This window comes from Phyllostomus hastatus, unplaced genomic scaffold, assembly GCF_019186645.2.
Source record: "Phyllostomus hastatus isolate PE091 unplaced genomic scaffold, TTU_PhHast_1.1 phas_contig_86, whole genome shotgun sequence".
Lineage (NCBI taxonomy): Eukaryota > Metazoa > Chordata > Mammalia > Chiroptera > Phyllostomidae > Phyllostomus > Phyllostomus hastatus.
In genome coordinates, this window is record NW_025333977.1 from 87,868,323 (window position 1) to 87,889,187 (window position 20,865).

General features: G+C 40.5%; 1 protein-coding gene across 2 annotated transcripts in view; it reads right to left on the bottom strand.

The window, feature by feature from the left end:
• GPR156 (G protein-coupled receptor 156) overlaps positions 1-15,195 on the bottom strand; it is a 100,165-nt gene extending 84,970 nt beyond the window's left edge. For both annotated transcript variants that reach the window (XM_045851525.1, XM_045851523.1), the window contains exon 1: positions 14,891-15,195. The gene's annotated coding sequence lies outside the window, so the exon portion shown is untranslated. The remainder of the gene's footprint in view (positions 1-14,890) is intronic.
• Between the last annotated feature and the right edge of the window lie 5,670 nt (positions 15,196-20,865).

Genomic DNA, 20,865 nt, shown 5'->3' on the forward strand with positions numbered 1-20,865 from the left:
CACATGTGGGTTCTTTAGAAACTGCTTGGGATTCCAGAAGTTTCTTCCCTTGACTCAATCCCCGCTGGTTTTTGCAGTAAAAAGTTGTGGTGACTTATCCTCCTAGCACTGGAACCCAAGGCTGGGGGGCCTGGTGGGTGGCTGGGACTTCTTGATCCTAAGATATCCTTCCTGAATTTTTATCCACCACATGTGGGTGTGGGACTGTAACAGGGTGCAGCCACGTGGGGAGGGGGGGCGGCTAAATAGGGGTTTGTAATGGGATCCAGAACTCAGGGTGTTCAGGAAATATTAGAGAAAAATATATACATGATGTCCTCACCCCCACCAGTCTGAGCTGGGGTATGGAACACATGGAGCAGGGCCATTGAGAGCTGTTTTGTACAGCAACAGCTTTGCAGCTAACCTTTGGCATGGTCATTTGACATATCTACAACCTTTAACTGGTTTCACAGACATGTTAAATAGCTGTGGCCATGCTTTGAGCCAGGGAGATGGGAGTGACTTCAACCCGGGATATAACTGGGAGGCAACTCCCCCAGGTTACAGTGCCTGGAAGTAACTATAAGAGCTTAGAGATGATTGGTTCCACCCTATAGGGGCCATGCCTACCCAGACTTACTATGGCAGCCCAGCAAAGCTGGAAGAATACAGAAATGCTGGCAGGTGTAACTGATTGTGGGAGGAGACAAAATGAGGCTGCAGAAAGACTGGCAGCAGATTTTAAAACCAGGCATGGTACCCACTGGGCGTCTTTCTGAGGACCACACAACTTTGACAGAGAGTTGGGACCATGCAGCTTTGGCCTCTTGTTGGGACCAAATGGCGTTGGCTGTGTCAGGGCCACACTGCTTTAGAAGTGCTCCCTATTGCCACATGGATGGTGCCAGTAGCCTGAATCACAGACTTCTACTTCTTTCCTGAGATACTGGTACCCAAGACTGGGCAGAGGGAGAAGGAAGGACGATGTGCATTTTTGGGTATTTTAAATAACTCTAGTCTGTGTAACTTTTAAATAAATAATAATTCCTTTCCTTTTCACCAATCCCTGGCATTGAGAGACATCTTTCCTCTGGCAGCGAGCAAAGCAAACCTAGTCCAGGGGAGGAACCCCCCAGAGAAAAAAATGGGGTCTTTTATATCATTCAGCCCCCATCCCAGTCTGTTCTGTAACAAGACCAGCCCATTCCCTGTCTGTGCCCCTCCTACCTGTCTGGATGGATGTGGTTAATTCTTTAGTTGTCAGACTTCCATTTAACTCAATTTCTGACTGTCCTAAAGATGACTGTTCTATATTTTAGTTGTATTTTTGATGTGATTGGGCAAAGAGGTGAGCCAAGTCTGCCTATACTTACATCTTGACCAGAAGTCTTATTTATCTCATCTCTTCATTGTCCCCTTTACCCTTCTCATCTGCTTTCTCTTAGGTGAATTAAGTATTTTTATGATTCCATTTTATCTTTGTTGGCTTATTATCTATACTTAGTTGTATTTTCTTTGTGATTATTTTCATGTTTATAGATACATCTTTAACTTATCATAATCTACACCCAATTAATATATCACTTCACATTCAGTATAAAAAAACCTTACAACAATATATTCATGTCTCCACTCCCAGCCTTCAGGCTGTTACCATGATACATTTCCTTTTACCTATGCTATAAATCCCATAACACATGTTTTCATCTTTCTTTAAACTGTCAATTATATTTAACAGAGGTATAAATAATAATAAAAATCTTACATTTTTTTCAGGTAGTTGCCATGCCTGGTACAGATCTCTCCTCTGTGATACTCTGTCCTACAAACTCCAGTTGTCTTGGTCTCCTAAGACTTGAAACTGTCTTTTCATCTCAGGGAGTTTAAATTCTCTCTCTTAGCATCATATTCTGGAAACTTTATCTGATATGTCTTCTTTTCTTTTGTTTCACTGAATATCTGAAACCATGTACTAAAAATATAAAGGCTCTGGATCATTTTCTCTTTTCCAATAAATATGTTCTTCAACTTCTGCTGGGGTGTTAGAAGAAAAACAGATTGCTTTAATTCAAAGAGTGACTGATTTGATTATGAATTAGATTTCAATATTTTATAAGACAAGTTCTATTTCTGGGCTAACTCCTCAGGCATAGTCCCTCTAGAGCCCCAACTGAAAACTCAGTGTGTTTGTATTAGTCAGGATCCTCTGGAGAAACAGGACTGATAATTTATATATAAATAAAAGAGGTTTATTACAAGGTTTTGGCTCATGTAATTATGAAGGCTGAGAAGTCCCATGATCTGTCACCTGTAAGCTACAGACCCAAGAAAATGATGATGTAGTTCAAAGGCCTGACAACCAGCTGATGGTGCAGATCTCAGTCTGAGTCTGAAGGCCTGAGAACCAAGAGTGCCAAGGACAGAAGAATATCAATGTCCCAGCGCAAGAGTTAGGCAGAACAATTTCAACCTTCCTCTGACTTTTTGTTTTATCCAGGCCCTCAACAGATTGGATCATGTCCACCCATACTGGAGAAGGCCAACTGTTTTACTCAGCTCACCAACTCAAATGCTAAGCTCTTTGAGAAACACCCTCACAGATATACCCCAAAATAATTTTAACTAGATAGTTGGGTATACTATGGCGCACTCAAGTTAACACATAAAATTAACTATCAGTGTTTTTTAGGTCTTTTCACTTTGGTGAACCCTATACTCTAATTTCTATCTCTTCATCATAATAAGACTGTAAATAACTCTGATTAGGTTCTTGGCTATTTAGCACCTGCTTTCCATTTGGCTTTTTTACTTCTTGATATGTGGTACTTATAAATTGGTGAATGGTTTGGAAGGAAAATTGCCCAGATTATTGGACTGATTTTTCTTCATTATCATGGCCTCTCATCTCCTGGCTCATTTAGTACCCTTGAATTCTCTGTTCCCTCTCCCAGACTCATCAGAATGTTCTGCTCTGCTTTTCTGACTCTTAGCAGCTATTTTCTGCTTGGGTTCTTAGTTTCTCCTCGGGTGCCACTTAAAAAATGGTAACTAATTGTCTCAAGGGAAAAAGTAACCTAGAATGTGGGACACTTGAGTTTTTGTTCTTTTTGAGGTCTTAGCTCTCAAGTCCTAACTGTCTTAGTAGGTCTTTTATGCCTTGAAATAGATTTTTTTAAAATGTAGCTTTTCTAGATGTCTCCTATGGGAGCAATGGTCTACTATCGGGTAGTCCATCATAAACAGAAGCAGATACTTAATGTCTTATAATATATTTAACATTAAAATATTTTTACTGAGAAAACCAAGCTCTTTACAGATAATCTTTATAGACACAAATGATACTGCAAATAGTATAAGATACAGCTATCCTTACTATTAACTGTGACACAAATTAAGACACATTATAGAATCCCTAAGTTATAAAAAAACAAACCCATTATAGGGACTGATCATTATTACTGGTCAGTGCATATCTGAAAATTAAAAGTTTATGTAAAAGTATGTATTAACACAAAAACTAATGCTTATTATGCACATTTATACATGTTCAAACTATAGTTTCTCCTTAGAAATTAATTGAGATAACTTCTATTCTGTTTTTTTCTCCCTTTAGTTTTCAATCTCAGACATAGAAATCCATTTCAAAACTGCTGAGTAAAAATTACAGCATGTCTTACAGAAGACAATAGCAAGATGTCTGCCTCAGGACTTCATAGTTTCTTTCCCTCTGCTCAGCTAATTTTTGTATTATAAACACAGACTCACAATTGCAGTTCTAATGCAGCTCAGAGATCACAGATTTCCATCAAATGTCCATGAGTTCACAGGCCCACTGATTATACAGCAGCCTTCAGCTTAGGACTTAAAATATCATTTACTTCTTACTATTTTGTCAGTTCACTTTTTATATTTCATTTGTTTATACTCACTAGCTTTCCTTAAGGCTTCTCTGATATGTTCTCCAGCTCTGGAGTGCCAGGGAGTCCCACTCCTCTCTAGTCTAGTAGACTAGGCTGAATGAAGGTTAACACCCAAACAAGAGCATAAGTAAAAATGAAAAGCACGTAGTCCTGGGAAGCTCACTCCTAATACTAGGTTTGTTATAGTCATTTGTTTAAAAATGTTCATATCTGTTGCTTGACACTGATCCTTAAGCTCCAAGACCACTACCTTCTCAACTAATTATTCTTGTGTCAAGTAATCAGTTGTAGTTGATTGACTATATACTCATAAAAGTCCCCAAATCTCAAATCCCTCAAAATACAGGGAGAACATTGTACTGGAATTGAAGAATTTTCTCAATCCAGCTATTAAAGAAAGGGTATAACAAAAACATAGCAAATAGGGCATTGTGAGAAAGCATCATAACAGCCTATTCTCTCTGACCACCTCCCACCCCTGCAATGATCTCACACACTGCTCCTGCTACAGATGAAGACCATATACAACTCCACAGCATGGAAGAAATGAGCAAGGGGAATTGTAAACAGTGTGGCCAACCAGAAGCAATAAAGACACAATGCAACCAAGAAATGCAGACCCTGTTCCCCACTGAGCTCATAAAACCCACAGTTGGCAAAGATGAGTTCTCACCATAGGGCTCTCCTGCTTAAATACACAGGCTCCCCTGCAGAAAGGCAGTGGGAGCAGGGAGAGAAAGACAAAAGGAGAGAGGGAAACAGCTGCCGTCGGGGAGACCCATAGTGAGAATTAAAATTGTGAGTATTCTTTTTGACCCAGAAATGCCAATTTGGGGAAGCATCCTATAAAAATAAAAACCAAAGTATAAGAATAAATGTAGAATATTTATTGGGGCATAATTTGTAGTTTAAAAAACTGAAGGAAAACCTGGAATATCTCTAAATATAGAGATAATGGAGAAGATTATGGAACTCTATACAAAGGAATATTAATAGCTATTAAAGTAATAAATTGAATTAAATATATATCTAGAGTGATATATATATACTATAGTTAGTCGAATGAAACAAATAACAGAGTAACTGGCATTATATGAGCCCATCTGCATATGAAATAGAAAATAATTACATGTGTTTGTTTGAACATAGAAAAGGAAGGAGTAAAGGAATTCACATGGAACTTTTAATAGTGGTTTTGTCAGGAAGATGGAAGGGACAGGAGGTAGAGATTAATAACATTTTTTCTAGACTTTCCTCAGTGAGTGTGTATTACTTTTATAATCTAAAAATGTAACAAATTTAACATATAAAAAGAATTTGAAACTTTAATGATTACAAACAACATTACAAGTAATACCAGTGGGGAGTGTAGTTCTCTGGCATTTGCTTTAAATTGATGCTGGTGGGTAGAGGTAAATAGCCACTTTTCGCTCTGGGAGAGAGGCCTCAGCATGGGTCCCTCAGCAGAAGCCAATTAAAGCAGACTTGACAGTGGCTCTGGGAAAGGCTGGTGGTTGTGAAATGAAAACTACATTTGCCTCTCCAAAGCCTCAGCCACAGAGCTTCCTGAGCCAGTGAGCAGCCAGCAGAGTCATGGATGAGAACAGAACAGGTTTTTCTCTGGGAAAAGCTTACTACTCCAACTATTCACAGTCTTTGTTGGCTCCTGTTCCATACTTTAGAGGTGAGATGCACAAGGATGGCCCAGCTGCTGCAGGAATAAAGGTTAAATGCTGTGGGAAAGATGCTGTTGCCCAGGCTTGAAGTGTTCAGTGTTAGTACTTCGGCAGAAGATTCTTTGAGGACCACTGGAAGCTAGCAGTGGGCCCTCCAGTTGTCATCCACAGGATGGCATTAAGGCTTTGGAGGTGTGACACTTAGCCAGGATTTACAATTGGTTTCATGCTAATAGTTACTTCCAGATCTTCTGGAGGACAACAGATATGTGATATTCAAAAATAATGAAAATAATATGCAAAAATTATCTGCCCAATGTTCCCAACACCACTTACTGAATAGACTATATTTACCCCATTGTATGTTCTTGCCCTTTTTGACAAATATTAAATGATCATAAAGGCATGGGTTTGTTTCTCAGCTCTCTATTCTGTTTCATTGATCTATATGCCTGTTCTACCTTCTTACCTCATACATAAGAATAAATTCAAAATAGGTTAAAGACTTAAATGTTAGACTTGAGACCATAAAAATCCTAGAAGAAAACATAGGCAGTGAAATCTTGGACATTTCTCATAGTAGTATTCTTTTGTGATATATCTTCTTGGGTAAGGGAAATAAAAGAGAAATAAACAAATGGGGCTACATCAAACTAAAAAATTTTTGCACAGCAAAGGAAACTATCAACAAAAAGAAAAGACAAACCCACTGATTGGGAGAACATATTAGCCAATGATATGTCTGATAAAGGATTAATATACAAAATTTATAAAACTCAACACTAAAAAAACAAACAGATACTTCTGGCCAAGATGGAGGCATAGGTAGACACACTGTGCCTCCTTGCACAACCAAAGTTAAGGACAACAAAAATTTAGAAACAAAGAAAACAACCAGAACAGACAGAAAACTGAACTGTATGGAAGTCTGACAACCATTCATCCAGACTGGTAAGAGGGGTGGAGTCGAGGGCTGATGTAGAGAGGGGTCTGTGGAGAGGGGTCACAGCAGGAAAAAGTGGTGGCTGGCAGACCCTGGAACAGACCCCGGGCATAGGGAGGCAATGAGCAGACCCAGTAGGGTGGACAAGGTAACTGGCTGTCTGCAGTCACACATTCGCGCACAGATAAACCAGGTGAAAATGAGCAGTGACCCAGAACCGGGAAATAAAGCCTAAAAGCACTGATTGAAAACACTTCTGGGGCTTGAGGTGCTGGGAGAGACTCCCAGCCTCACAGGAGAGTTCGTTAGAGAGACCCACAGGATCCTAGAATGTACACAAGCCCACCCACCCAGGAACCAGCACCAGCAGGGCCCAATTTGCTTGTGGGAAGTGGCAGAGGGAACTGAAATCAGAGAGAGAGCAGAGCCAGCACCATTGTTCCCTCTCTGACCCTGCCCCCATATACAGCATCACAACCCAGCAACTGGGTTGCCCTGCCCTGGTGAACACCTAAGGCTCTGCCCCTCATATGTATCAGGCACGACCAGACCAAATAAAAAAAAAAGGCTCAAATGGAAGAACAAATGAAAGCCTCAGAGCCAATACTTTTAAGTGACCAAGAGATAGCCAGCCTATCAGATGCACAGTTCAAAGCACTGATGATCAGAATGCTCACAGAATTGGTTGATTCTGGTCACAAATTAGATGAAAAAATGAAGGCCAAACTAAGAGAAATGAAGAAAAATGCACAGGAAACCAATAGTGATGGAAAAAAAACTGGATCTCAAATCAATAGAGTGGACCAGAAGAAAAAAAATATACAATCAGAAAAGAATGAAGAAATAAGAATTCAAAAAAATGAGGAGAGGCTTAGGAACCTCCAGGACATCTTTAAACATTCCAACATCCAAACTATAGGGGTGCCAGAAGGAGAAGAGGAAGAGCAACAAGTGGACAAGTTATTTGAACAAATAATAAAGGAGAACTTCCCCAATCTGGCAAAGAAAATAGACTTCCAGGAAGTCCAGGAAGCTCAGAGAGTCCCAAAGAAGTTGGACCCAAGGAGGAACACACCAGGACACATCATAATTACATTAGCTAAGGTAAAAATGAAGGAGAGAATCCTAGAAGCAGCAAGAGATAAGGGGACAGTCACCTACAAAGGAGTTCCCCTCAGACTCTCAGCTGATTTCTCAAAAGAGATCTTACAGGCAAGAAGGGGCTGGAAAGAAGTATTCCAAGTCATGAAAGGCAAGGACCTACATCCCAGATTGCTCTATCCAGCAAAGCTTTCATTTAGAATGGAAGGGCAGATAAAGTGCTTCTCAGATAAGGTCAAGTTAAAGGAGTTCATCATCACCAAACCCTTATTTTATGAAATGTTAAAGGGACTTATCTAAGGAAAAGAAGACAAAAAGGCATGTATAGTAAAATGACAGCAAACTCACAATTATTAACGACGACACCGAAAGCAAAACCAAAAGAAACTAAGCAAACAACTATACATGAACAGAACCACAGAAATGGAGATCATGTGGAGGGTTAGCAATAGGGGAGTGAGAGGAGCAGAGAGGGGGAAAAGGTAAAGAGAATAAGTAGCATAGCTGGTAGGTAGAAAATAGACAGGGGGAGGGCAAGAATAGTATGGGAAATGTAGAAGCTAAAGAACTTATGACACATAGACATGAACTAAAGGGGGGAATGTAGGTGGGAGAGGGTATACAGGGTGGAGAGGAATGAAGGGGAGGAAATGAGACAACTGTAATAGCATAATCAATAAAATATATTAAAAAACAATAAAGTAGTTCATAAAATAATAAAATATTAAAACACACACACACACAAAACAAACCAATTAATAAATGGGTAAAGGGCCTAAATAGACACTTCTCCAAAGAGGATATACAGATGGGCAATAGACATTTGAAAAGATGCTCAACATCACTAATCATCAGAGAAATGCAAATGAAAACCACAATGAGATACCATCTCATGCTTTCCCAATTGACTATCATCAGAAAATCAATAAACAAGTGTTGGCAAGGATGTAGAGAAAAGGGAACCTTTGTGCACTGTTGATGCAAATACAGACTGGTGCAGCCACTGTGGAAAACAATATGAAGTTACCACAAAAAATTAAAAATAGAACTGCCTTATAACCCAACAATTCTACTTCTGGGAATATATCTAAAGAAAACTGAAACACTAACTCAAAAGAATAAATGCACCCCTGTATTGACTGCAGTGTTTTTTACAACAGCCAGTATTTGGAAGCAGCTCAAGTGCCCATCAGTAGACAAGTGGATAAAAAAGTGGTGGTACATGGAACCACCATTTACACAATGGAATACTACTTGGCCATAAAAAGAACAAAATTGTAACCTCTGCAACAACATGGATGGACCTGGAGAGTATTATGCTAAGTAAAATAAGTCAGAGAAAGTCAAGTACCATATGATTTCACTTATATGTGGAATCTGATGAACAAAATAAACTAATAAACAAAATAGAAACAGACTAATAGATACAGAGGACAGGCAGCTGTCAGGGGGAGGGGTGCTGGGGGGATGGGTGAAAAAGGTGAAGGGATCAAGCAAAGAAAAAACCCATAGACACAGACAACAATATGGCGGTTACCAGAGGGAAAGGGGTTTGGGAGGTAGAAGAGGGTAAGGGAGGAAAAAAAGGTGATGAAAGGGGACTTGACTCACGGTGGGGAACACACAGTGCAATATACCAATGGTGTATTATAGAGTTGTACACCTGAAACCTAAATAATTTTATTTATCAACATCAATAAAAATAAAAATAGGCTTTCATATTAAAAATAATAAAATGTGGAAACTAGCACCTTGTGATGAATTAAGTTTTTGATCATTCATTCATTTTCCAACATCTTATTTTTCTTCCTGTCCAATCCTCCTCTCCTTGACCCATACCTCTTCTGTATCCCTATTTAACCTCTTTAATAGATTTTTTTACTTAACCTTTTCTTGATTGCCACAGAAATGCTTGCTATAACAATCATGGAAAATATGGATAAGTTTAAACAAGAAAAGTAATCACTTATATAATCCCACTACTGGTAATATTTGGAGGAAATACTACAGCTAATGTGGCCCCTGGGGAGACTCCACATCATGCAGAAAATCAGGAATATCTTAGATTAGAACCAAGAAGGACCATGCTGATCTGGAGTCTTGTTGGACCAACACTTCTGGCCTTCACCACACCTTTTGGGCAGACCACCCCTTCAGGCCCTTACTATTTCCCTAGTTAGGACATTTGCTTCTGTCTTTTCCAGGTCTCCCCAGTTACCCTTGGAAAATCAGGGCAGAGAGATGGCAGTGCCAACTCATAGTCTGAGATTCCAGCCTAGACAAATGGCAATGGGAAGACCTGGAGCATTCTTTCCTGGGTGTTCCCACTGTCACTCTGGAATAGATACCTATGGCAGCAAGAAAGTAATTCCCACCAGCAAAGCCCTGGGCAGAATCCTGAAGTTTCTCAGAGGCTCCCCCATGCCCTTTCCTATTCTCACACCAAGACATCCCCTCTCCCCATCAGAACTCCAGAGCTCTCTGGCTAATACATATACATGCAAAGCTCCTCGCTGCTGTAGCAGTGAAGACTGACTTCCCCAGAGGCATCTCTTTCACAATTATCTCTTCCTTGTTACAAACATCCTGAAGTATAGATGACTGATAGGTTTAATACCCCTTCCAATTCCCTCCCTATGTTTATTATGAGTTTAAAAAAATATCCTGGGGACATTTTGAATAGGAACATGCAATCTGAAAGAAGAACATATGTAGAAGGTGGCTGGACAGTCCTGTGTATGGGTTATCAGTCTTCATGCCCTATACCCTCTTTAGTCACTGCTCAGTAGCTTGGTCAAAGTAGGCCTGAGTTCTGCAGGGATGATCTGTTAGCCTTACCTCTTAGTCCTCTGTTGCTTAGTAACCTGCATCTGAAGTATATTGACCCAGATTTGGGTCCAAGTGACAGAGGAGTACTTGGACCCCAGAAAGAGATTGGAAGATGCAGTATAATGCCTATGAATTCAGTTTGACTTGGAGCATTCTGAGTCACATATATTGTTCTGGGGTGCAAGCAGGTGGCTAGGAAGATCTGTTTCTGGTCAATTCCAGGAATGTATTGTTTAACTTCTTTGGAGTAGACTGTACAAAGTTTCTAGACTAGACTGGTACAGCAGAATATTCTGAAAGTGCCTTGGACATGAAAATACCTCAAGGCCTTGCCCAAGCTGGGTGTACTTCCCAAGATTGCTTAAAATCTAATCCAATTTCTGGTCAAAAGTTACATGGTTCCCTACAACAAACAGACTAAAGTCCACACTCCTGTGTCCTTGGCAAGATGGCCTGTAACTTTCTGCTTTATCTCTTACTGCGAATGTGCCCTGCTCTGACCCTTCCCACCTATTCACCTTATTCAAGCTATAGCAGCACTTCGGCAGACTCAAATATCTGCTGAAGCTGTCCTGTCTTTCAGGAAATGCCCTTCCGCAGTACTGCCGCCTGGCAAAGAGCCACACCTTCTTCAGAACTCAATTCAAAAGGAACCTCTACCTTAAAGGAAATAATCATTCTTCGTGAAGCAGCTAGCTCTCTACCCCTCACTGAGAAGCCCTGGCTAGCCTTTAATCCTTCTTCCATATTTTCATAGCAGGTGCAGTAACCTAAAGCACTCAGCACAGTTGTTTATATCAGTGTCAAAAAAAAAATCCGTGTCTCTTACAAGACTGATTTCTTCATTCTAACAAGTTGTTTCCTACTATCCCCTCTGGATTCATACCTTTAATAATACAATATAAATAGGCCCTTCTTTTTTCAATCCATTTCATCAGCACATGCAGATTTCTCCTGATCCAGACACCAACAACACACATTTTTCTGTGTGCTTCTTCTTCCCCATCCCTACAAAGCAGTGTGCTCTGCAAGGTGGGGTTCAAAAACATGGGATGTACCTGGCTGTACCATCTACCTCTGTCTGGATACCTCACAATTATGACAAATGTCTCAGAAAAACACCTTGAGAAGTCTATATGGAAACCACTGCCCCATGGAAACAGATAAATATTTTATCAGGCTCTGAACAAGACTCTTATTCATTAATATTTAAACTCAATAGCATAATGCTCAGTGGCTGATAAGAGTCAACTTGCACAGGAGTGGGGATCTGAGAAGAGGAGGGGAATACGACAGCAATGGCAGCAGGCATTCTATGGAGTCTCTTTTAAGGATCTAAAAACACTGAAAGAGCACCACAGGGCCCCCTGATTTGCATGGACACTCATTTTCTAGAGTGGGAGGCAAGTCAGCACCCAGTGGAGCTGTCTAGGGAACATACTTGCTGGGATTCAGGCAGGCTGCACATCAGCCACAGCCCCTCATAACTTTGCCATACTTTTCTCAGCACTGGGGCACAAAGCAGATTTTCACAGAAAATGCATAGGACTTAAAATGAGGCAGACCCTGTAAGAATATTCATGAGAGCTTTATTCAAAATAGCCCCCAAATAGAAATAATGCAAGTGTCCATCAATAAGAAAATGGATAAAGACATGGCTGATATTCATATGATGCAATGCCATCTTGAAATGAAATGAAATGAACAACAGACATCTCAACAGTATGGATGCATCTCACAGATACCATGTGGAGCAAAAAAGGAGCCAGACACAAAAGTACATACCATGTGAATTCATTTATATGATGTTCAGGAACATAAAACTACTCTATAATAACACAACTCATAACAAAAGTTGCTTCTGATGGCGGAAGTGACTAGAAAAGGGCATAGGGAAATTTATGAGATTGAAAATGTTCATATGTTGTTTGGGATGTGAATTTGTCAAAACTGGCCCTGCTTCTAGCACAGGATTCAGCTAGAAGCTCTGTGAGCATAAAAGAAACCACTGATCTCCAGGATCATCATTTACCTATAAAATATTGATTGACTTGAATTACCTTAAAGGAGCTCTAGTATTTTTCCCAAGGGTTCTGCAACATTTATGGTACTCAATGCCTTGTTTGTGACATTTATCTAATTAACTCAATAATTACTTATTAATTGCTTACATGCCAAGCAGGAGCATGGCCATGGATACAACAGAATTTATGGAGCTTATATTCAAGTGGGGGATATATAGACAATTAATAAAGAAACACATGTATTGATACTCTAGAAATCCAAGTACAATAAAGAAATAAAGCAGAGTTAGAGGACAAGGAGTGACAAAGGGCTGTTTTGGATCAGGTGGCCAGAGGAGGCCTCATGGGAGAGGTCACATTCATAAAGAGATTTGAATAAATTGAAGAAAGAAGCAAGTATACGAGGGAAGAGTATTCAGGCAGAGGGAAAAGCAAGGGAGGGAAAAATAATAGCATATGAGGTCAAACAGGCCAGATCATACAGGGCTTCGGTAAGCCCCAGATTTCATTCAAAGTGTTGGGGATGCCACTGGAGTGTTAAGCAGGAGAGTGATGTTATCCAAGTGGTGTTTTAAGAATGAGAAAAAGGAATCAATCAAGAAATTTATCTACGATTCTTAGGGAATCAAAGACTAGGCCCCTATTTTTCCCCTCAAAATCTAAATATTCTTCACACATGTATTCCTTAACCATCTTCTGATACAAGCTCTGTCCAGCACCAGATCACATATGCCTGGACTCCAAACTCTGATTTTTATTAACTAGGTTATGTCTCAAGAGAGTTATAAGTTTACAAAAAGAGAGGTAGGTTATTTTTCTGTATGTCTGAAGTTTTCCGTAATAAAATGCTGTAGGAAAAAAAGTAGGCATTTGCATACTTTATCTGACAAAAGTTATCAGCAACAAAATGTGAATGTTGTGGTCCTTAGCACCTTTCTGCAAAATGAGGGCTCTGATATTTAACTAAAATTAGAACATTTCTTTCAGCTTCCAAATCCATCTTCTGTGCCCCCGACTGTCCACATCCCATGGTCTCTCTGGCATGTCAGGGCCTCAGCGCTTCTTTCCCCTCTCCCCTTGCTCCCAACTACTCTTTGAAAACCTGTAAGGGAGTGGAATAACATGTGAATGGGAGGGAGCTTTTCAGAGAAGTTCTCATACTTCCCCAGCCCCATCTGGAAATGCCCTTATGTTCAAACAACAACAAAATATTAAAACCCTCAGCAAGAAACAAATTGTTAAGCACCTACTGTCCTTTCCAGATAATTCCAGATCATCATTATTCTCACACTCTTTAGAGAGCTTTCTGGGCTGGAAGCCAGCGAGCGGTTCATCCCACCCACCCTCTGGATCTCCCCTAGACCACAATTCTGCTTTCATGAGTATCCCCAGGCTACCATAACTCTGCCTCTGACCAGGCTCAATTCTAGACTTTATTGAGGAACAGAGAGAAGCTAAAAGCTGGTGACAGAAGAGAAGGGGGAAATATAGGCAGCACTCCAGAGACTGTAGTGGCCCTGAAGTGGAATTAGGCTCGCAAAATGGGGACCAGACAGACAGCCCCCCAGGAGATCCCTAACTCAAGCAAAACCTGCCAAGACATTTTATTGTTCAAACTCAAACTGCCTTACACTATATTCAGTCACTTCCTCAGCCATTTATCTGCGCTCTGGTTTGCTACAACTGCAGCAAAAGAAGCTACAGTTTTTGCAAGCTAGGCTGCTACCCAGGGTTCAGGGAAGCCTTCTATGATGTACTTCACCACCGGCAGAGAAAACTTGATTTTCCTCTGTAGGCCTTTCTGCCTAATACATCTATATCAACTATTTTCCCATTTTTAAATCCCCACCTGATAATGTTTCACATTTATGTAAGGATGCAATAACTTAATGTTATCCTCCATATCCTGGTTTTAAAGGATTACACAAGAAAGACATTTCATTTCAGAGCAGGGCGTAATTTGCCTATTCATGGACACACTTGTCTAGAAAACCAGCAAAGGGAAGAGTTAGAGAACATCATGCCATGACCTTTCCCCAAAGATTTTTATTCTGAAATGTTGACAACAGAATCCGATTCTACAGAAAAACTTCACGGTCGTTTTCTGCAGTAGCGCATGTATACCTAGATATAAACCATTCAAACACCGAGTTCTAACAAGTGGCCCCTAGCTAGTTTCTGAAAGAGCTAACTTGGAAACTGGTGCTTGCCAGGGCGCAAGGATGCTGCAGCTCCTGGGCGGCTCTCCTAAGCTCAGAACAAAGCAGTTCGACAGACCGCAGTGCAATAAAACTTTCTGCAGTCAGGACTTCACATTCCCAGCGAGGGAGCCCATCCTACCTGCCACCTTGCACTCTGCGGTTGATGTCCCCCTGCAAGGCAGACTGGGGACAAGTTCAAGGGCGCGCTGCTCACCTCACCAGGTCCCCGACCTCCGAGTAGCGTCAAGCCCACGCTGCCCGGGTCTCTCGTGGATTCGCGGGTCTGGAAGGGACTGGCAAGGAGGTGGGCAGGGCTCGGGCCCGAAGCCGCGCCCGTTGCTGCGCCAGCAGCTGGGTGTGGAGGCGGCGGGATGGCGGCGCCGGCCTCTTCGGTGTGAGCGAGCGCGCTGAGCCCTTCGGGGAAGCCTCCAGCTGCGCCCAGGCCAGGCTGCGCCTCCCTCCTCTTCCGTGGCTCCTCCTCACGCCACGCGTCTGGACAGGCGCTCAGCTCGGGAGCTCTGTCACAACCTGAATGTCTCCGGGACCCACCGACCAACTTGCCAGCCAGGCTGTCATCCAGCTGCGCGCATCCTCCTCCTCGCTCCAGCGCTGAGTCCTTGGGGGCAGCCCCGCCTCCGCGCCCCCTACTCCGAACTTCCTTGGCCGGGGTTCCCAGCAGCACCCTTTCCAGAGCCTCTGGCTAGCAGCTGCCCCAGGAGCTCGCCTTGAGGCCAGGGAGCCTCAGCCTTGGATCCACAACAGGCTAGTAACAAAACTGGAAGGATTCCATGCAAATGTTCATTTTGTATTTCTGGGGTGGAATTGCCAATTAGTGTATTTATTTTATACTATCTGGATTTTCTAAATTCTTTACGTCGAGTTTGTACTTTTATAATCAGAAAGACAAGAATACTACTTTTTCCAGGAATGCTAAGAGGAAACCACAAACAGATGTCCACCCATTGAAAATATGCTTGAGCCGTTAAGGCACCCTGAAGAAGTCATAGGGTGAGAGATCTGGAAAAGGTTTCTGAAACCTACACTTTTCGTATTTTCATTTATTTTATACTGGTTGGGAAATCCCACATGTTTACAACTGTGTTGAGGAAACTCTCAGAGGGGGTAAGAGAGGAAAGCCAGGTGGGGCTACTCCCACTCCAAAAGGACAGTAGAGACAATAAGGTGTCTTAGGCATGATGTTACCCAAAAGAATTCTTACAGGAAGGTTCAACTGAGAGGAAAAATAAGAGGAAGAAAGAGGGATAGCCAAGGATTCCTCAAGGCAGTGAGCAAAAAACTGAATTTCCCAAAAGCAAGAACTATGTCTGCAATTTTACCCAGGACTCTTTGCAGAACTCTTGTTCTATGCAGGCAGACCCTTTTCATTTGGAACTTGCAGAAAACCAGGGATTGGGGGGTTGGTATGGGTGGGCAGGGGGCGGATTTAATGTCCTCCTGGGGACTGCTCTCATGAAGACAGCTTTGTGGATTCATCTGTTAGTTAGGGCAGCTGACTTCAGAGGTCAGAAGCAGATCTTTAGTTCTATGGCTCTAGATTTAGGATTTGCCCTTCTGATCTCTGTGATCTTCTGATCCCTCAGAATTTCTCTATGGGCTCTTAGCCCATTATTCACACATCCCCCCTAAATTCTGTAAGATAGTGGAATATTTCTTTGAATGTGGTTCCTACCTCCGATCTCAGTATTCTCTTTCCCATATTAGCGTATGACCAACCTCAGCTGCGAGGCACAGATGGTTTTCCATCTTCCACCAAGGTCTGCCCTATTTACCTTAGAAATGTTTCTGAAAAATTTCCCCTCCTCTGCATTCCTACATTGCTGCTCTTGTTAGCATTTGATCACCTTAGTCTGGATCATTTTAATAGTTTCCTAACTGGTGTTCTTGCCTCCTGGCTCTCCCCATCCCCAACACAGACCTAAGAATGTCATTCTCCTGACAAAAGAAACAAAATATTCCCTCCACCTCCTGCACACAAACCTGTGGAGTGCCTCTCTGCAATTAGAATATAGTCTCAACCCTGGCTGGATAGCTAAGTTGGTTAGAGCATCCTCCCAATATGCTAAGGTTGTGGGTTCAATTTTTGGTTAGAGCATATACAAGAAGCAACCAATGAATGCATACATAAGTGGAACAACAAAATAGATGTCTCTCTCAGTGTCTCTCTCTCTCTCTCTCTAAAAAATATAATGCTCTAATTTAAAGTAATACTAAGTTAATTTCAATAGCATACAAAATTTTGCTTCAATATAGCTCCATTTATTCCTACCTCTTTTGTGCTATTATTTTTGAATAAATATTATTTGTATTATTTTATACACTATAAGCCCATCAACACAGTTTTATAACTGATTACTGTTTTATGCAATTGTCTTTGAGTCCCTGTTCAGATAGAACAGTTAAAATGAAAAATACATTTATATTGCCTTATATATTTACCTATGTAGTTATGTTTACCAGTACTCTTTATTTCTTCATAAATAAAGCCACTTTTTTAATTAAAGCTGGATTCCAGCTACTGTCTAGTGTCTTTTTATTTCATCCTAAAGGGCTCCTTTTAGCATTTGTTTGTGGGCATGTCTGCTAGCCACAATCTCTCTCTCTCTCTCTCTCTCTCTCTCTCTTTTTTCTTGGAAAGACAAAGATATATAATTCTTGGTTGATAGTATTTCCTTTCAGCACTTTATATAGGTCATCCCACTGACTTCTGGCATCCATAGTTTCTGATGAAAAATCAGCCATTATTCTTATTGAGGATTCGTTGTATGTGAAGAGCCATTTCTTTCTCTTTCTGCTTGAAAGGATGAGTCTTTGGTTTTCTACAGTTTGACTATGATATGTATGGGTATGGATATCTTTGTGCTTATTGTACTTAAAAATTTTTGAGCTTCTTGTATCTGTAAATTAATACTTTTCATCAAATTTGGTACATTTTCAGCTATTATTTCTTCAAATAGTGCTTTTGCCCTTTCCTCTCTTGTCTCCTTATGAGATTCACATTATGCTTATGTTGGTACACTTGGTGTCACACAAATCTTTGAAACTTTGTTCATTTATCTTTTTCCTCCTTTCTGTTTTTCAGACTGGATTATCTTAATTGACCCATTTTCAAGTTTGCTGATTCTTTTTTACCTGTTAAAGTTGCTGTAGTAAATTTGTCATTTCAGTTATTGTAGTTTTCAAATCAAGAATTTCTACTTGGTCCTTTTTTATAATTTCTGTCTTTTTATTGATGTTCTGTACTTTTGGAGACATCCTTCCCATACTTTCTTTTAGTTATTTACACATGATTTCCTCTAATTATTTGAACAATATGTATAATTCCTGACATGAAAAAGTAGTCCATTAAGTCCAAAATCTGGGTTTCCTTAAGGACAGCTTTTATTGACTGCTTTTGTTTCCTTCCTATGTATGGGCCATACTTTCCTATTTCTTTGTGTGTCTCATAACTTTTTGTTGAAAAGCAGGACACTTTAAATTATATAATGTGACAAGTCTGTCAGTCAGATTTCTCCAACAACTGTATGATTTGTTGTTTCTTTTTGTTATTTTTTTATTGTTGCAACTGCTGCTATTGTTTGCTTGTTTAGTGACTCTTCTGGAATTATTTTGTAAAGTCTGTGTTCTTTGTTCTATGTAGCCACTGAAGTTTCTGCTAAGTTAGCTTAGTAGTCAGCTAATCACTGAAAAGAGATTTCCTTAACTGTCCTGAACCAATAGGTTTCTTATTCTTTGCCAAGGTGCTCTCTGTGTGTGTTCGGTCAAGACTTCAATAATCCAGCAGTTTACAATCTGCCTTATCCTTCAACTCCTGTTTTTCAGAACCTCTAAGTCAGCCAGAGATGAGATATTTCTGGGTATGCACAAAGCACTGTATGTGCACTTTGCTTTCTATATTTCCAGGAACATTTTGGATCTTTCAAATCCCCATATGGACTTCTTATTCTCCAATTTTTTCTTTTAAGTTTTTATTTTTTTTAATGAGCCTCTTGTTAGCCTAAATTGGTAGTGCTGATATTGCTGGCTCAGACAGCTGTGATGTTAAAAAATTGTCACTGATTGTTTTTGACAAACACCCTGGGGATAGAGATTTTCTCAGTGACCAAGCTCTGAGTTAGGTCAAATAAAGTTAACCCCTATGAACCCTGACTTGTGTGGCTCAGTTGGTTGGGTGTCGTCCTACAAAGTGAAAGGTCACCAGTTCGATTACCAGTCAGGGCACATGCCTGGGTTGTGGGTTCAGTCCTGGTCAGGGTACATACAAGACACATCCGATTGATGTTTTTCTCTCACATCAATGTTTCTCTCCCTCTTTTTCTTCCTCCCTTCCCCTTACTTTAAAAATAAAAAAAAATATTTTTTAAAAAGATAAGCCTTGTGGATGGGGCTTTTCCAGAGAGCTGCCAGATGGTCAAATATTGACAATTCTCTTGGGATTTTTAGGGACCTCCAAATCCATTGTGATCCCTTCAGTGGCTGCTAGACTACTGTTTTCCACAGCTTTCACAGTCGTGAAGCTGTTGGTTTTTCAGAATACTGCAGAACTAGGGTGAGGCAGATTTAAATAAGATGAGTTAAAATGCTACAAACTTGCTGTTTTTATTATAATTCAGCCATTTTATCTGAGTAAATGATCTTCAGATTGTTTCAGGTTTTTGGTTAATTTCCACAGTTCTGAAAAAGTTGATTAAAAAATGTTTATTCATTGTTCTTGTCACTTTTATAAAGGTGTTGATCTTTGGAAGGACTTACTTTGCTATTTTGAAAGGTCCTTCCTCTGCTATTCCCTTTCTAGTTAACTTATTACTAAGCATTTTATGGTTTTTCACTATTCTGAGGGGAATATTTACTCATACAGAGTTGGCTTATGTAGAAAAGAAACTCTGATATAGAGTCATCTTACCCAATTTTATTTTACTCGATTCCATTTTTAACCATCTTTTGAAAATCTAGATAAACAATTACATCAAAAATAAACAATTTAGTTCCTTCCCAGTATTTGTTACAATTACATTTTTTCTCATCTTATTGCATTTTCCAGAATCTACAAAACAATAGCGAATGACAATGATATGGAAAATGTCCTGTTTCATGACTGATTTTGAGAGAAATGGCCTAATGGTTTCCATGTTTAGAATAACTAATGCAGATTTTTATTACATAATTTTACTATATTTAAATTTTATTTTTCTTCAACAATGAATGTGGAATTGAATTGAGCTCCTGGTTCCCAAACTTTTGGGCACTTTTAAATTTAGGTATTAACATTACTCTGGGCTATTACTTGAGAGTAACTAGTGAAGTGTCTCATAAACTGGAATAAATCAGGCAGCCAGCTGAATTATAAATTGAGATATTACAACAGGGAACTCGAAGTGGTCTAGAGAATACCCCCATGCATGTTTTAACAGGAAATTTCTGAAGATAAAACTTCTGCCTGAATTGTTTGTGACATAATTGACTCTACTTAAGTGGACTTGGGAAGCCAAGGTAGATCACAAGGAAGGGAACTCCTGTGTCACACTGGCAGGTGTGATGTTTGCTATAGGTAGAGCCATTATTCTTGCTGTAGAGTCTCTCATGCTGTTATCTGAGACACAGAACACAAAATCAATTGAATGGAGTTAGCACTGGAACTCTGACCAGTATAAACCCTAAAGGCCTCCACTTCCTGTAACCCATGCTAACCCTTCTCATGGAAAAGTTAGCCACTATTCTTTGCCCTCTTGGCTCCTCATCTTGACTTCCTTCTCATTTTGTTCCACTTGGAATTTAAAATAATGCTCTAGATTTTTTACCCGGGAATTGACCTAAAAGCCACTAGAATCCCCAGGCCTCACTCTCTTTAACCAACCAGTGGTGATAGACATTGAGACTCAGCACCCAGCTCAGATTCCTGAGATGCTCCCTGCCTGGGCTCAGATTGACCTCCAAAGGCTGGCTCCAACTCCTTCTGGTACCTATGAGACTACAGATAGTTTGTGAATAGTACATTCAAAAAATGGACTATTGCCCTGGCTTGTGTGGGTCAGTGGATTGAGTGCTGGCCTATGAACTGAAAGGCCACTGGTTTGATTCCCAGTCAGGGCATATGCCTGGGTTGAGGGGCCAGGTCCCCAGGTAGAGGCGTGTGAGAGGCAACTGATTGATGTATCTCTTGCACATCAATGT